The sequence below is a fragment of the Somniosus microcephalus genome, chromosome 3 (assembly GCF_052327205.1).
Source record: "Somniosus microcephalus isolate GS21.2 chromosome 3, FLI_Smic_1.0, whole genome shotgun sequence".
In the NCBI taxonomy this organism is placed as follows: Eukaryota; Metazoa; Chordata; class Chondrichthyes; order Squaliformes; family Somniosidae; genus Somniosus; species Somniosus microcephalus.
The window spans coordinates 249,656,407-249,672,414 of NC_140989.1; the positions used below are offsets into that span (position 1 = coordinate 249,656,407).

Consider the following 16,008-nt stretch of genomic DNA (forward strand, 5'->3'; position numbering starts at 1 on the left):
CCCACTATAAATTGGGGCTCATATGCAACTTTCTTTCCCAAAGCAGAGAGAAAGGGAGAGAAATTCCCCTTGAGCCCCGTTTGCGGCGCTAAATCAGAAAAGCTGGAAAAGTTAGCGCCAGGTGCTAACCTCTTCCAGCCTCTCTGAAATTCCCATTTTTTGCTCCAAGAGGGAAGTGGAGCACTAAATCAAGAGCGCCACTTCCTTCTTGGAGCGCAAGAGGATGGGAAGTTCATGACCCGGGGTGATGTGCTCAGCAGCGCCATGAGTGGCCAAGCGTGGCGCTGCCGCATTGCAGGGGCTCTTCCCTGAATCAAAGGGAAGGGCTCCATGCTGCGAACTCTGCAGATTTTTAAAAAACTTACCTGGACCACCGGGAAGCAGGGGATGCCGCACGAACAGCCCGGCACTCAAGCAGAGTGCCAAGATGACCAATCGCGGCACGGACCCCGCGTCCGGTGCCAGGCCGCCTCACCTTTAACTTCTGCTCCGCTAGCAGCCGGCCGCCCTGCTCGCGTCTCCTGCAGCAGTCGCTGCCATCGCCCGGCGCTGCTGCAGGGGGCGAAGGGAAATTTTTGTGCCGGGGCACTACCGGGATGAAGCGCCAGGAGATGACGTCATGATCTCCGGGCGCATGAGATCGGGGAGCAACCCGGTCGTGCCACAGCTAACCTCCCGCGGAATTTGGCGGGAGGCGCGGTGAGTGAAATGTCCTTTGCGCCCCATTAGTGCCCCCCATGGGAGGCGCAAAGATGGGGAATTTCTCCCCCAAGATGTTTATTTTGAACATGGTGTATGTTACATGAAAGTTATCTCCAGTGCAACACAAAATGATTCGGTGATGGAAAATGGGAAGTCTTCTCACACAACATTCCCTGTTAATTACACTGCTTCGCAGTTTTTTACAGATACTCCGTCTGGATCCTAACGAGAAAAAGATTTTCAGGAGAAAGTAAGATTATCAAGCCTGTGTGGAGCAGATGGCACTGGTCCGCACCAGCTCCTTCTTCCAATATGGCAGCTCCGTTTGTAACCCTATGATGCTGCCGATAAATGTTAATAGAAAGGATAAAGAAAGAATTACATTTCTATAGCGCCTTTCACACTCTCAGATCTTTACAGCCAATGAAGTATTTTTGAGGTGTAGTCACTGTTGTTACGTAGGAAATGCTGCAGCCAATTTGCGCACAGCAAGCTCCCACAAACAGCAATGAGATAATTTGCTTTAGTGATGTTGGTTGAGGGATAAATGTCGGCCAGGGCACAGGGAAGAACTCTCCCTTTGAAATAGTGCCATCAGATCTTTTACATCCACCTGAGAGGGCAGACAGGGCCTCGGTTTAATGTCTCATGCGGAAGACGACACCGCTGAAAGCGCAGCACTCCCTCAGCACTGCACTGGAATGTCAGCCTGGATTACGTGTTTGTGGTAAACCACTTTTATCGTTACCAGCAAGACGGGCCCCGGAGAGGTCAACATTGTTGATGAGTACTCCCGTTTCCCCTTTGCCTTCCCCTGCCCAGACATGACCAGTACCACGGTCATTAAATGCCTGAACGACCTCTTCGCCTTGTTCGGGTTCCCAAACTATATACATAGTGACCGGGGCTCCTCTTTCATGAGCGAGGAACTCCGTCAGTTCCTACTAGCGAGAGGTATTGCAGCAAGTAGGACCACCAGCTACAACCCCCGAGGGAACGGCCAGGTGGAAAGAGAGAACGCGACGGTATGGAAGGCCGTCCTCTTAGCCTTAAAGTCTAAGGGCCTCCCAACCTCCCGCTGGCAGGAAGTCCTCCCGACAGCGCTGCACTCCATCCGGTCACTACTTTGCACTGCCGTTAACGCCACCCCCCATGAACGAATGTTTGTTTTCCCCAGGAAGTCGACTACGGGAACCACTCTACCAACCTGGCTGACCTCTCCGGGGCCCGTCTTGCTGCGAAAGCACGTGAGGGCCCATAAAACAGACCCCCTGGTCGAGAGGGTGAACCTCCTGCACGCCAACCCCCAGTACGCCTACGTGGCTTACCCAGACGGGCGGGAGGACACTGTCTCCTTACGAGACCTCGCACCCTCGGGCACTCCGGAGACACCACCTTTACCCCCCCCCACCACCCCCCCAATTCCAGCCCAGGTAGACGGCATGCCGGAACCCCACGAGCCTTCGCCGACCACGCAGACACCAGCACTAACACCGGATAATGCAGCACCGCCGCTGCGACGATCGGAGAGGCTTACGAGGCCTCCGGACAGACTGACATACCAGAACTGGTAGTACACTTCACCCCGCCGGACTCAAATCTAAACAAGGGGTGAATGTGGTAAACCACTTTTATCGTTACACTATAGTTATCACTGTTGTATTGTTATCACCGTTATCACTGTTGTATCACGATACGAGGTCGCCTCTTGTCGCGCTGTTATACCTGGGCTGACCACCTCCGACTCCGCCCATGGCTCCACCTACCTGCCCAGGTATAAAGGTAGTCGACTGGCTGGTATTCCTCCTTGTTGGACCCGATCACCCACGAGGGTGGGCTCTGTTATTTAGTCAATAAAAACCTTTAGTTACGTTCCTAACTCGTCGCTTTTTATTGGACGAATTGATAGGTATATCAGTGTTCAGGTCCAGTACTGTTTACTGTTAGTCAGTACTGTTTCTCTCCTCTCTATTTTGCCTGAACCAATTAGTGGTGTTTGCCACAATAAAGCCACCAATTTCAGACAAGTGCTCCCTTTTACCAGGAGGGTACCACTAAAACAATTAGCTCACAACAGACTAAAATTGCGTGCGAGTTTAAAATATTATTCTGTTTAGACGATCAACAAGCTATGTCCAGTGGTGCCCACTGGTCCTGCAACGCTTGAATTAAACAGGTGGGCACCGCAGAGGGGCAAATGGTCGGAGGACACCCTCCTGCCCCCACCACTCTATCGATTTTATACATCCCGGACTTGCGGATGGTGACTTTTGCCAGACCCAGGGGCAGACCCACCAGGAGGCCTCCTGACCTACTCACCCACCCCCCCGCACATCAGGTGACCAAAGAGGAGGAGCATAGGGACGGTTTCTCCCTCACTTTACACCTGTGACAAGAAGCGATTAGGAGCTTTAAGTGGTTTCACTGATAAATTCTGGAGTTTCTTTGCAAACTTGTTGAAAGTTTTCTGTTGCCTTTTTCTCCCCGTGTTACATGGTGGAATCAACTATAAGGGAAGGGAACTAGCCTCTGTATAGCAAATTATTCAAATCATAAATGTCAGAAGAAAGAACTCATCAGGAATTAACAAACATCAAAATGCCGTGTGCCTGTCTTGGTTGAATCTATTGGGAGTGGAAGATGAGAGCTTTCGACACTGGGAGGCCAAACAGCAAATGGATTAAATCTGTCAACAAGCAAGCAAACACTGAAAGACCAGTGCTTCAACTTAGAGTTACTGTCAGCCCAGCAGGTACAATGCATAAAATGAGAAATCCTTCTATCCACTCTGACTGTATATTGATTAATATGTACCGTGTGCACTATTTCACTGTAACAATCAGCGAAATAAAGCCTTATATCGCTGCAGTTCAGAATCAAGTGGTACAATAGCATTTCAGTTCAAATTGAATCATGTAACTCGATTATTGTGTGCCTTCCATCTGACACTGTCCACAATGATACCTGTCACCTGAATAAAAACTCTTGATCAATGCAGGATAAACGGCGCACCAATTCCCGCGTGACTATTATTTGGAATAGGACAGGGTAAAGTGCATTTAAAGGAGGCAACGTAGCTTGGGGTTTGGAATGATATCAGTAAACTGCTTAAGTTTCTATCTTGTGCTTTGTGATGTCTTCTTAACCTCTTAATGTGTCACTGCCTGTAACACACTCCAATGAATTGATATACAGAGAGAGAGGGAGAAATCTATCTATCATGGGGTGTGTACATTTAGAGGGTGCATTAGTACACTCAGTGGGATAGATTTGACTTTGTGCGATAGTGTCAAACAGGTGACTGCGAGTCAGCAGCCTGTTTTACATCACTCTCGATTTTTTAATTCCTTTTCCCGCTAGGTTGACCTGGAGGGAAAGCCACAAGCGCTTCCCAGTTCAGGCCCACAGTTAAAATAGCAGTCAGGCCCCGATGACATCATTGGAGTCCAATCTGCATAGTTCAAGAAGGACCCCACTGGTTTCCAGCTGGTGCCCTTCTAGCCTGCTCAAGAGAGCAGGTTAAATATGTAGGATGTGTGATTGGTGCAGCACGTCAGCGGGTGAGCCCCACGGGGGCGGTTTAACTGTCCACCCACCCGCCTGATAGGCAGCTAAAATTGCCCCTATAATTCTTTAAATTAGGTTCAATAATTCTGGGGTTTCCTGCAATCCTGTTGAGAGTTTTATGTAGGCTTTCTTTCTGCACTTGTTACTTGGTGAATCAGTTACAGGGAGAGGGAACCAATCTCTGTACACCAGATTATTCAATTAATGAGAGTTTTCAGAATTAATCCATACAGCATTATGACCTTAAATCTCTGGTGTCCTCTGGTTACCGACCCTTCTGCCACTGGAAACAGTTTCTCCTTATTTACTCTTATCAAAACCAGTCATGATTTGTAACACCTCCATCAAATCTCCTCTTAACCGCCTCTGCTCTAAGGACAGCAACCCCAGCTTCTCCAGTCTCTCCACATAACTGAAGTTCCTCATCCCTGGTACCATTCTAGTAAATCTCCACTGCACCCTCTCTAAGGCCTTGACATCCTTCCTAAAGTGTGGTGCCCAGAATCGAACACAATACTCTAGCTAGGGTCTAACCCAGTGCTTTATAAAGGTTTAGCATAACTCCTTTGCTTTTGTACTCTATTCCTCTAGTAATAAAGCCAAAGATCCCATATGCTTTTTTTAACAGCCTTCTCAACTTTTCCTGCCACCTTCAAAGATTTGTGTACATACACCCCCAGGTCACTCTGTTCTTGCACCCACTTTAAAATTGTACCATTTAATTCATATTGCCTCTCCTCATTCTTCCGACCAAAGTGTTTCACTTCACACTTCTCTGCGTTAAATTTAATCTTCCATGTGTCTGCCCATTTTACCAGTCTGTCAATGTCCTTCTGAAGTCTGTTACTATCCCCCTCATTGTTTACTACGTTTCCGAGTTTCGTATCATCTGCAAACTTTGAAATTATGCCCTGTATACCCAAGTCCAGATCATTTATATCAAAAAGAGCAGTGGTCCTAATAATGATCCCTAAGGAACACCACTGTATACTTTCCTCTAGTCTGAAAAACAACCGTTCACCACTACTCTCTGCCAACTTTTTATGTACATCCTCTTTGTCTATTTTTATCCTATCCAATATCGCTACTATCTCCTCCTTTACTGCTATATTGGCAGCATTCTCTTTTCTAGTGAAGACAATTGAAAAGTACTCATTTTGTACCTTAGTAATTGCTCTCTGCCTTCACACGAAGATCTCCTTTATGGTCCCTAATTGGCCCCACCCTTCCTTTGACTACCCTTTTACTATTTAAGTGTTTATAAAAGACTTTTAGGCCCCCTTTTATGCTAGCCACTAATCTATTATCATAATACTCTCTCTTTGCCCCTCTTATGCCCTTTTTTTAGATCTTCTATGTCTCCTCTGAATCTACAAGGTGGAAAATATAACAAAATATTGCTAGTCCTGCTTGATACGGACTAAAACTACTGATTGCACTTATTTGACAATTAGATGACTTACAAAAAGCAAAGATAAAGATGAAATACTAAACAGCACAATCATTGTTTAGAAAATGTAGAAAGAATCCACAAGTGGTTAATTTGTTTCTGTTTTAAATATCAGAGCTATTTTATGTAGAAATAGAGGCCCTAAAATTCTGCAGCAGTTCCCGCTGGTCTCCCGCAGAAGTTACAGTTGGAGATCGGGAGAGCCTCCGTGGAATTACAGGGCCAAACTGGCTATAAGAAATTTCAAGGTCAGGTGACTTTGGTTCTACTCCGAGGATGGGCAAAAGTTACAACTCAATTCAGTTGAGGGGTGTCATGGTTGCAGTCAGTGATATCACCTGACTGGCCTGGACTCGAGAGAGAGGCCTGAAATGGCAGGTCTCCATTGCAGCAGCAAATTCCCATGTTTTGTCTAAAAAAAACGAATATTTTTTTATAATTGTTTGTTTTTAGGTTAAAAATTGTGAAAAAGTACTTTGAGCGGAAAGTATTCTCATTATCCATTCTTTCCCCTTAAGTAATGGTGCACAATGGTAAGAGATCACTATACTTCCACATATTACATAGAGTAATACGCACTGATGTGTTTCCAAAGCACTAAGTTATTGTAGGAAGGCGATCACTTTAATGAACCACTCGAGCTCCACTCTTGCAGTATATGAAATTATCTGACCTTGGACACATTTCCTCCTTGTAGCACAATATAGACCCACATACTGGTAATCCCAAAAAAAAGAAATCTTAATCCAAGACGAAAGGCAGTTCCCCTTTTATTTTGTACCAAGTAAACTCTTGAGCATTAAGTAAGTAAACAGCGCAATCATTGTTTTGCCTCTCTCTTGTGTGTTATGTGAGATATCTTCTGAAACAACTGGGTTGGGTGGATAGATAGTCTTGCTGGCTCACCCAGTGTGGCGCAGTTTGTAAAGGCAGCATACACCGAGATATACGGACCAGAGAAGGCGAGAAAGTCAGCCAGCGCTCCAACTCTAGATTGCTATCTAGTGACTCCTGCTGGTAAGTGTACGTGTATGGAGCATCGGGTGAGGAAAGAATTGACTGTGATTCCCACCGGTTGGCAACAGGGTTTCAACACTTTTGTTTATTAGTTATAACAATGTTGGAGTTGGGAAAGGAAACGATGTTTGACTGACATTCAAGAATTAGCCAATCATGTAATGAAGCTTCTGTTCGGTTTCCAATTGGCGCTGGAAGGCCAGGCGCCGCAAGGATGGACATGTTGGGTGACCAATGGCGGGAGGGCGGGGTGGGGGCAGGGCAGTTAGAGGGAAGAGGTCATGTGAGGAAACCTCCAGGAATGCACGCAGCTAGAGTGGGCAACCCTAGCTCAGACGTGAGAAATGGCCGCTTGGGGAAGGTGCGGGAGCATGCCCAGCGCCTGTAGAACTGGATCCACTGGAGGCAACAGCTTCAGGAGAAGGGCTGAGGAGAAAATTGGCACCAAAGAAACTCTTCCCATACCAACTAAATTAGAGTGTAGTGAATTCCTGTTGAGTGAATAAACCGTTATCTACAAAATGTGAATCTTCCTGCCCTCCCCCAGGAATGACGCGCATGGTTTCCTGCGAGAGAAGATCAGTGGCTGCCGACTCCCGAATCTCTTGAGTGGCCTTTCCCCCTCTAGTTTTACTCTTCCACAATATGGTACAACACCGGGCCTCCACGCCACAGCTAGCTGGCAATAAATTGTTTATAACCAACAGATCGGACCTTTAAAAAAAAACTCTTACCTGTTGGAGAACCATCCACAGTGAAGATTTCAAAAAATTTCCAGTCGTTTGTGATGGCATTCTTGACATTTGCCCTTTGACCTTACATTCTGTCTCTGTGATACTGGAATTTACTTTATTAGTCATGCTTTCCTTAGATGTTGTAAAAGATACACATACCAGGCCTCTACCAGTCATGGGGTGATTTACAGACTAGGCCCAGATCTACAGTAGCACTTATGGCTCTCAAGTGCAGACACATCTAAAGTACCAGTGCTTCATTAAAGAATCAAATAGTTTAAATTGTCCTTCATTGGTCCACTTTATAATACTGTATTTGGGATCCATACAAATATGTTAAAGCTGCTGCTACATGTTTGGGTTATGACATAAGATTACATAGAATTACATAAAATTTACAGCACAGAAACAGGCCACTCGACCCAACTGGTTTGTGCCGGTGTTAATGCTCCACATGAGCCTCCTCCCACCCTACTTCATCTAACCCTATCTGCATATTCTTCTATTCCTTTCTCCCTCATGTACTTATCTAGCTTCTCCTTAAAGGCATCTGTGCTATTCACCTCAACCACTCCATGTGATAGAGAGTTCCACATTCTAACCACTCTCTGGGTAAAGGAGTTTCTCCTGAATTCCCTATTGGATTTATTAGTGACTATCTTATATTTATTGCTCCTAGTTTTGGTCACCCCCACATGTGGAAACCTCTTCTCAACGTCTACCCTATCGAACCCCTTCATAATGTTAAGGCCTCTATTAGGTCACCCATCAGCCTTCACTTTTCTAGAGAAAAGAGCCCCAGCCTGTTCAGTCTTTCCTGATAGTTATAACCTCTCAGTTCTGGCATCACCTTTATAAATCTTTTTTGCACCTTCTCCAGTGCCGCTATATTCTTTTTGTAATATGGAGACCAGAACTGTGCACAGTATTCTAAGATATTTTTCTCTGATTCAGTGGCACTCACTAGTCCTGTAACTGTTACTATGCTGGTGGACAAGTTTGACAAAGACCCTTTAACAACAATTACTTTTTCTGACTATTAATGTCAACATTTTTCCACTCCTCTTGTAAATTAATTTGATTCTGGAATTAATGATGAAATTGCTAAACACTTTATATTGTTTGTCAAACATTTCACATTTGACTACTGGTTAGATTTCAGATCATAATAAAAGTGCTCTTCAAAATGACTACAGAAAATGTAAGCAACAATTTCTCCGTGGCCTATTCAGAATCTTGGGTTAGTCCCTTTAAGTCATTGTCAAGGCATTAAGGATCAGATTTAACTCAGCTCAGCTCTGCTAACCCAAACCCAATCTTCCCAGGGTTTATATTACACTCTTGTCCCAAAGGAGGATACAAGATATCAGATCACTGGCCCAGTATATGTGCAGGCCAGTGTGACTGGTGAAATGAGAGGACTGTAGTCAGACTACTTACAGAACCCTGAATGAAGCAACTTTGTACTTTCAAACTAGCTTCTTGAAGAAAGAGTTTTGCAGTTTATCTCAAACAGTTGAATGCAAATCACATGTAAATGTGCAATAAATAGGGACACAGATGTGGTGTGAACTTCATGAACCTAATGCTTCAAGTTAACTCTACTAATTAGAGCAGCATGGCTAATTATTGGTCTGGAATTTGCGATGAGAATAACAGTGAGGCTCTCAGCGCTCACCTTTATAATGGAGGAAATCTGACAGCAACTTCTGGCGGCCGCACATGCGCAGTTAAACGTGGAAATCCAGAAATTGCTGTCAGAGATACCCTGTTTCTCCACAGGGTGCATTGTTGCAGTCCTCGCCGATCGACTCGTCATTGAAATGACTGGAACATCGTAAACTTGCTGTACTTGCCCACTAGTTCTGCACTAAAAACAACAGAAAAAGTCAGGGCTGGTGCATTCGGGAGTAAGTGATAAGTGATCATTTCTACTGAACAACCTCTCTGGCCCTGTAAAATCAATTTTACAAGTGTGGAGTCTCACTCCCTCAGAAAAAAATTAGCATTGGAGATTTTTAAAAAATTTAAATTTAATTAAAAAAACCTTTTTCTGTCTCTTTTATCTTTCTCTCTTAATCCCATCTGTATTCCCCAATCTTTATTTCACTTTTTGTACATCATTTCAATCTAATTTATACTTCCTGGTTTGGACTCTGCGTGGCTAAGTGAGGCTTCGTTAGTCTGATTAGTTGAAGAGCCTTTGCCGTTGCATGTCCTGCTCACAGATGCCACAGATCCCCGGTAGAGAGTGGTGCGCTGGCAAAGACATTGGATTAGAGGAAATCTCCGCTGACAAGCCTGCAAAAAGTCTGTGGGCAGTTCTCAGAGAGGTCAATGGTGAGTGCCATTGCTTTTCTGTTGATGGCAAAATCCCAGGCCACAGTATAGGTGCCAGTGAAAGGGCTGGACATCACCATACTGCAGCAGCAGCAATGGGTGCTGAAGGGGGTGGGGGGCGGCATTTCAACCTGCAATAGATACTTTGTTGGTGCAATTCTTCCACTGATCCACTTCCAGTCAGGCTTACAACTGATCATAAAATCTGTGCTACTATTTCTCGAGCAACAAGTTTATTTGTTTGTGCATTTATGTATACTTAGAGATAGTTATCCTGAATTAAACAGGCCTTCTCTAAACTCACAACCACCAAATGCCCTCCAAAACTCAATGAGAAAAATGCTCTGCCACTCTGTCTTCGACAGGTATCACACTTCTCGGCATGGGAGCTCCTTCTCTAATACTGTGGTGTATGTAACCTGTTCCACCTTAAGAGAACTTAAGCCTGTTCCACCTTAAGAGATGTACTACTTTCTCTGGCTGCTGTATACGTAATACCGGTGGTGACCACACCGGTATATAAGCACTGTGTAGTAATATTGTATTCAGTATAGTCCCGACCTCCAACCAGTAAAGACCTGTTGAATTTACTCTTGTAGTCTGTGTAGTAATTATCACTATAACACACAGACTTAACAGTGGCGACGAGTCCGATTCTTACCCTGCGGCAGCTATTTCCACGGCGGCTTTGTCCACAGACAGGACGTCGAAGAGAGGTTTCCACCCTCATCACCCTACTGGAAGACACGTCGAGCGGCAGGCATCGAGAAACCGGAGTGCAGAAGACATCCTGACCTCGAAGCCTCCATCAGCGACTGTCAGCTTTCTGCTTTCTACCTCGGTGGTGGGTAAGCCGGGCAGCGACGCGACAGAAAGTCAACCGCGTTGGCTGTACAGACGGGGCTGGGAAGACGGAGGAATACGGGCGGTGAGATCGATCGCGACCGGAGATAAGGGCCGGGCCGCTTTCGAGCGAGAGGCGCAGCGCGGGGACATCGATCGCGACCGGAGATAAGGGCCGCATTCGGGCTAAAAGGCGCAGCGTCTGGAGAAACTGAAGGCGCGAGAGCCACGGTGAAGCAGAGACAGCGTCGGGGGACGGTTGAAGACCGCCAAGCGCGGGAAAACCGCCATTTTGTGGGCGGAGGACGACGACAAGAGCGGGAAGCCGCCATCTTGGATAACATAAAAATACAATAAATTGCAACGATGCCTAAACATGGGAACATTAATACCTTTGATAGTGACATCGAAGATTGGGCCATGTATGTAGAACGCATACAAAATTATTGTAAGGCAAATAAAACTCCTGATGCAGATAAAGCACTAACATTATTAAATTTAATGGGTGCGAAGACATACGGGCAATTGAAACACCTGTTATCACCAGATGAACCGGCGGATAAGACGTTCGATGAGATTGTTACTGTCCTGAAAAATCATCTAAACCCCACGCCGCTGATGCTAGCGGAACGATTTAAATTTTATGACAGAAGGCAGCTGCAGAATGAAAGCAATGCTGAATATTTGATGGAATTACGTAAGCTAGCAAAATATTGTCAGTTTGGAATGGGACTGACAGAGGCACTACGAGATAAATTTGTGTGTGGTTTATTTAAACAGGATACACAAAAGCGACTGCTCAAGGAGAATGAGCTGACGCTTGAGAAGGCGGTCACTATGGCAGCAGCACACGAAGCCGCAGCGAGAGGCACGGCAGTAATGCAGCTACGGTCACCGGAACTGTTAAGTATGTGTATTGTATTGAACAATTAACACAAAGACTTAAACGTATAACTCAAACAGGTCTTTACTGGTTGGAGGTAGGGACTACACGTAAGTCTTTACTTCATGCCCACAGGCGGGAACTGAGGGGAGATCAGTACCCACAGTACTATTTATACCCCTATGGCCAGGAGTGATACTGCGTATCACTACGCCCTACAAGTAGTGCAGTCCTGTCCATAGGTTTAAAGTAGCACACATATTACATACACAACATTTCTCCCTTCTTAGCTTTACAGTCATCTACCCATTTAACATAACGTAATAACATATATACATATATAACTTCATGTCAAAACAGATCACAGATTCAGTCTCTGCGGAAAACAGTTCACAGATTCAATCTCTGCGGAAAATAGTTCACAGATTCAGTCTCTGTGGTGTAGTCGGTTCACGTTGCTGGAGTGACTCATTCAATAGTCCTTCCATGGATTTAACAGCTTGAACTTCCGAACTGATTTGGCTCCGTTCGGAGGGACCACGTGTGTGATCTGATAGGGGTGATAATGGTTCAGATGGTTATCATCTTCTGCTTCGTCTTTTCCTTTTCTGCTTCTTAGAGACTCTCTGGGCTCCCCTGTCAGCTGCCAGCTGTAGCGCCACCATCTCCCTATGTTCCTTAGACTTTAAGTGATTCATCCTGATTTCTGCACTTTGGGAGTTTTCATCACAAGCTGGGCAGACCAGGTCACTATAATATTCAGTGTCACTCAATAGGTCATGGTAATATTCGGTGTCGTCCTGATCTAGGCCAGCGAGAGGGTCTTCTATTTCCTCCATACCCAGCTGGGCGTTAGCCAGCTTTTGTTCCAAGTCCAGACATCTTTCCTGAAGAGACTTCTTCATGCGTACCTCTTCATCCAGCTTTTTCTGGGCTTTCAGCAAGTCGTTTACTAATGACCTCATTTGAGATTTTACTACTTCAACTTCTTTTGGAGATTGATTGATCGGACTATTCAATCCCTCTACCGGAGCAGCTGTTTCAGCGGTCTGTTGTTCTACGTTGACGTGAGTCAGCGTACTTTTGGCATCCAAGGGCTGCTCTGTTGCAGTCATCTCAGTCTGTGTTGCCACCTCAGCTCTTCCAATAACTTTTGAGAGCTCCGAACCCCTTTCGTTTGAATATTGAAGTTCGTGTTCAAGTTTTTCCCATTTCAGAGTCCTGTCCTTCAGCATATGCAGGAGTTGGCTGACCGTTAACTCCTCTGACATCAGACGTTTTGTGTGCTCCTGCTCCATTTGCTCCAGCAGCTGCTTCTGTTGTCTTTCCAGATGTTCCCACTCTATATCAAAGAACTCTTTCGTCGCATTCATCTCTTGCTCAAAACGGCGAATCATTTGTTCTAATTGCTGTTGCAGTTTGAAATGGAGTTGAGTTCGAGCCCGGTGTCCCTCAGAAATGTGCATGTCAGTAGACTGGACAGACTCAGAATTCTCTATCTCAGTGGAATTCTGTGCTGAAACTTTGTCTTTTGCACACGGGTTGGTCTTACCATCATCAGTTCCAGAGTCTGGGTTGATTATGTTCACCGAGTTCTCACTCGTTATTGTTTGTAGGAAATGCCAGTCGATATTCATTTTCCGAATCCACTCCCGTCCTAGTAGTGGAGGACCTCCTTCAGATAGCACATATAAGTCCATTATTTGACTTTCTTCGCCCTTGTGGACCACTGTGACCTCAATTTTCCCGATGGGGTACACTCTTTGCCCCGTGTATGTTTTCAATATGAGCTCCGTATCCTGTAGGGGAATATGTTGGAATAACCTTCCATAATCTTTCTTATTTATGACCGTCAATGCCGATCCAGTGTCCAATTCCAGTTTTACTTGGACTCCTTCTATCTGAAGAGTGACCCAAATTGTCTGGAGGTCTGCACCCTTACCAACGTTGAGTACCCTTAAGCTAGCCAGTTCAATACTGCTTAAGCCAGCCAGTTCATTACTGCTAGCATCTGAATCGGACTCCTGTTCGGCCACCTTGTGTACTTTTGCGTATTTTCCTTGCGGTGACTTCTTGTTGCTGGTCTTCTTCCCTGACCTGCATACTCTAGCTATGTGTCCAAGCCTACCACAAGTTCTACATTCTTGGTTTTTAAACCAACACTGGTTCTGATCATGCGTTGTCTTTCCACAACGATAACATTTGCCAGAACTCACACCCAATTTGTGTGCACTGAGCTCCGGTGACCGTAGCTGCATTACTGCCGTGCCTCTCGCTGCGGCTTCGTGTGCTGCTGCCATAGTGACCGCCTTCTCAAGCGTCAGCTCATTCTCCTCGAGCAGTCGCTTTTGTGTATCCTATTTAAATAAACCACACACAAATTTGTCTCGTAGTGCATCTGTCAGTCCCGTTCCAAACTGGCAATATTTCGCTAATTTACGCAATTCCAGCAAATATTCAGCATTGCTTTCATGCTGTAGCTGCCTTCTGTCATAAAATTTAAATCGTTCCGCTAGCATCAGCGGCGTGGGGTTTAGATGATCTTTCAGGACAGTAACAATCTCATCGAACGTCTTATCCGCCGGTTCATCTGGTGATAACAGGTGTTTCAATTGCCCGTATGTCTTCGCACCCATTAAATTTAATAATGTTAGAGCTTTATCTTGGTCACGAATTTTATTGGCCTTACAATAATTTTTTACTCTTTCAACATATATGGCCCAATCTTCGAGGTCACTATCAAAGGTGCTAATATTCCCGTGTTTAGGCATTGTAGATTTGCAATTTCTCAGGTTTTCTTTTCTTTACTTGTTATCAAAGATGGCGGCTTCCCGCTCTTGCCGTCGTCCTCCGCCCACAAAATGGCAGTTTTCCCGCGCTTGGCGGTCTTCACCCGTCCCCCGACGCCATCTCCCTTCAGCCCCCGAGTGCGGCCCTTATCTTCGCCGCGATCGCCCGAGTGCGGCCCTTATCAGCGGATGCGATCGCTGGATCGCGAAGTGGCTCCCGACCGAAGCGGCTCTCGGCCCTTATCTTCTGTGCGATCGATAGCCCGCGCTGTGCACCGCGGCTCTCGCACCTTGAGCTTCTGCAGCCGCCGTGCCTTTCAGTCTGAGTGCGGCCCTTACCTTTGGTCCCGATCGCTGGCCCGCGCTGCGCCTCGCACTTGAAAGTGGCCCAGCCTTATCTCCGATCGCGATCGATGGCCCTTATCTCCTCCGACTTCCCCAGCCCTGTCTTTGCAGCCAACGCTGCACGGCTTACCCCACCACCTAGGTTGAACAAGGAAACTGCAGAAAGACTTCTGTCAGTCGCTGGAAGCTGTCAGGATGGCTGCTGCACTCCAGTGCTCAGTCGCTGATGGAGGCTTCAGAGTCCTAAAGCCTGTCGCTTCTAGTGGGGTGGTGAGGTTTGAAACCTCTCTTCAACTGCCGCAGGGTAAGAACCTGACTCGTCGCCAGTGTTAAGTATGTGTATTGTATTGAACAATTAACACAAAGACTTAAACGTATAACTCAAACAGGTCTTTACTGGTTGGCGGTAGGGACTACACGTAGGTCTTTACTTCATGCCCACAGGCGGGAACTGAGGGGAGATCAGTACTCACAGTACTATTTATACCCCTATGGCCAGGAGTGGTACTGCGTATCACTACGCCCTACAAGTAGTGCAGTCCTGTCCATAGGTTTAAAGTAGCACACATATTACATACACAACAGGAACACGGTACAAACAAATTGGGTTTGAGTTCTGTCAAATGTTATCGTTGTGGAAAGACAACGCACGATCAGAACCAGTGTTGGTTTAAAAACCAAGAATGCAGAATGTGTGGCAGGCTTGGCCACATAGCTAAAGTATGCCGGTCAGGAAAGAAGACCAGCAACAAAAAGTCACCGCAAGGAAAATACGCAAAGGTACACAAGGTGACAAAGAACAGTTTGACTGAACAGAAGTCAGATTCAGACGCTAGCAGTAATGAACTGGATAGCTTACGAGTACACAACATTGGTAAGGATGCAGATCTCCAGACAATTTGGGTCACTCTTCAGATAGCAGGAGTCCAAGTAAAAATGGAATTGGACACTGGATCGGCATTGACAGTCATGAATAATAAGGATTACAGAAGGTTATTCCAACATATTCCCCTACAGGAAACGGAGATTATATTGAAAACATACACGGGGCAAAGAGTGTACCCCATCGGAAAAATAGAGGTAGAAGTGGTCCACAAGGGCGAAGAAAGCCAAGTAATGGACTTATATGTGCTACCTGAAGGAGGTCCACCACTACTAGGATGGGAGTGGATTAGGAAAATGAATATGGACTGGCACTCCTTGAAGGCACTAACGGTAGATTCCGGGGAAACAGATGTCAAACCTAAACGATTGTCCAGAATATTGGATGATGCTAAAGAGGTGTTCCAGCAGGGACTGGGAACACTGAGAGGAATTAGGGCAAACATCAAGATTGAT

At 45.8% G+C, this 16,008-nt stretch overlaps 1 long non-coding RNA gene across 1 annotated transcript; it reads left to right on the forward strand.

Annotated features, from left to right (window-relative positions):
* The first annotated feature begins 324 nt into the window (after positions 1–324).
* On the forward strand, positions 325–2,581 carry LOC147121820 (uncharacterized). The gene is made up of 2 exons (XR_015075411.1): positions 325–699; positions 1,880–2,581. It is a non-coding gene; the product is annotated as an uncharacterized LOC147121820 (long non-coding RNA).
* The last annotated feature ends 13,427 nt before the right edge of the window (positions 2,582–16,008 follow it).